Below are 2,182 nucleotides of genomic sequence, written 5' to 3'. Positions count from 1 at the left end.
ATTAGTAATGCAAGCATTAGTTGTGCATATATTATTTCTTATCTACTGTTTGGTGTGGTGTATCAAAATTATAACGCATTGCATAATTTTTAAGAAAAATAGTTGTTTACAAAAATGCCCTCCATATTCTCTAGCTTTAAAGGACTTTAAGGATAATTTTGTCTTTAAACATACTAATGCATGCATTAATAGCCTTGGTATTACTAATGCCATGGTTTTTTATGCATTACTAATGCATAGGATAATACCAAGTATGATGTATAACTAATACAAGTATTAGTTATATACATGTTGAAAAAATATACCAAGCAAGGTTTTAATAATGCATAGAGCTAATGCCTGCATTATTTTTTCTAATACTTCTTACCAAACGACCCCTTATAGTATTATATGAAGCTCGTTTGCCTTGTTGGAAACTAGTTTGGGTAGGTCCTACTATTTTAGTAATGATTGGTTTTAGTCTATTGACAATTAGCTTAGTAACCAACTTATACAAGGTATTACATAAGCTTATAGGTCGATATTATTGAATAGTAGCAGGGTTTTTTTACCTTTGGAATAAGACAAATAAAGGTTTGATTTAATTCTTGAGGCATTGTCTTAGTATTAAAGATGTCCTGACAAAATAAAGTGACCTTATTGCCGACATCTGACCAATATTTTTGGTAGAAGAAAGGATGGAGCCCGCCCGAACCTGGTGCTTTATAGGGTTTAAAACTAAAAAAGGCACATTTAACCTCCTCTTTCCCAAGAGGCTCCTTCATATGATGATTTTCATATACAGATAGTCGATGAATATTCAAGTCATTGTAATTTCTATTAGAACTTAACTTTTCAGTTGTGAACAGTGTTTGATAAAAGGCTAGAATATGTTGTTTTAGTTCAATTTGATCGAAAATCCAGTTACCAACCAAATCTCTTAAACCATAAATTCTATTTCTTCTACGTCTATGAATAGTAGACATATGGAAGAATTTTGTGTTCGCGTCTCCTTCATTTAACCAATTGATGCAAGACTTTAATTTTCAAAATTCCTCCTCTAGGCGTAATATATTACTGTATTTCATAGATAAATTTGTTTCCAAATTTTGTAGGAATATACTTGTAGGATAATAAATTAAAGCTTGAATTCCTGCCAGCCTAGCTAATAAATTTCTTTTTTGTTGGAAAATATTCCTAAAATGTTGTTTATTCCATAGGGTAACTACTGCCTGGAAGTGTTTAGTCGTTTGAAGCAAAGATTGATCACTAGACCAAACTTTACGAACTAATTTTGAGAACTGTGGGTGTGATGCCCACATGGTTTCAAAACAAAAAATTTCTTGTTGTATCCTAGGAGTGGGTCTAATGTAATTAAGAGGGGACAATGATCTGAATAAGTTCGGGGTAGATGTTTCACAACAGCTTCTGGATACAAGTTTATCCAGTCATAATTTGCTAAAAAGTGATCAAAACTTTCTATAATTGTATTACCATGTCTACGTTTGTTAGTTCATGTGAAACAACTACCATGAAAACGTAGGTCTATTAATTTGCAGTAATTTAGACAGTTAGCAAACTTATCTACTTTATTGTTACTAATAGGTAGGCCACCAAATTTCTTTTTAGATTCTAAAACTTCATTAAAATTACCTCCTAATAGCCAAGGCATACCAACAGTATTATGTAAATTAATCAAGTTGTCTCAAAGTATATTGGTTAAATAATAGTGATTACTAGCAAATATGGCAGAGAACATCCAAGTAATTTAGTGGGACATACCTGGACTATGTAGTGTATCTCTTGATCAGAAATTCTCATCTCTGTCACCTTGATACCTTCCGCATTCCATAGTACCACTAATCCACCTATCAGACCATTAGCAGCTACTTGTGATATGTTAGTAAAATTGAAATCATCTCGGAGTCTTGTATGGGCATTCATGTGTGTTTCAAGCAGAATTGCTAACACTGGTCTATGATTATCCAACAAAGACCTAAAGTGACGCCTAAACTCAGGATTATGTGATCCCTGGCAATTCCAGACTAAGAAATTCATGTAGGAATTAGGATTGTGGATCTGCCCTATTGGAACTGGAGTCATCGGAGTGACAAGAGATGTCATCTACTCCAGACTCACTGACTATGTAGTCTGATGAAGTGTGGGTTTTATGACCATGGCATATTTCCCCACTTCTGGATTT

Source organism: Nicotiana tabacum, chromosome 7, assembly GCF_000715075.1.
Source record: "Nicotiana tabacum cultivar K326 chromosome 7, ASM71507v2, whole genome shotgun sequence".
NCBI lineage: Eukaryota > Viridiplantae > Streptophyta > Magnoliopsida > Solanales > Solanaceae > Nicotiana > Nicotiana tabacum.
This window is presented reverse-complemented; position numbering follows the sequence as displayed.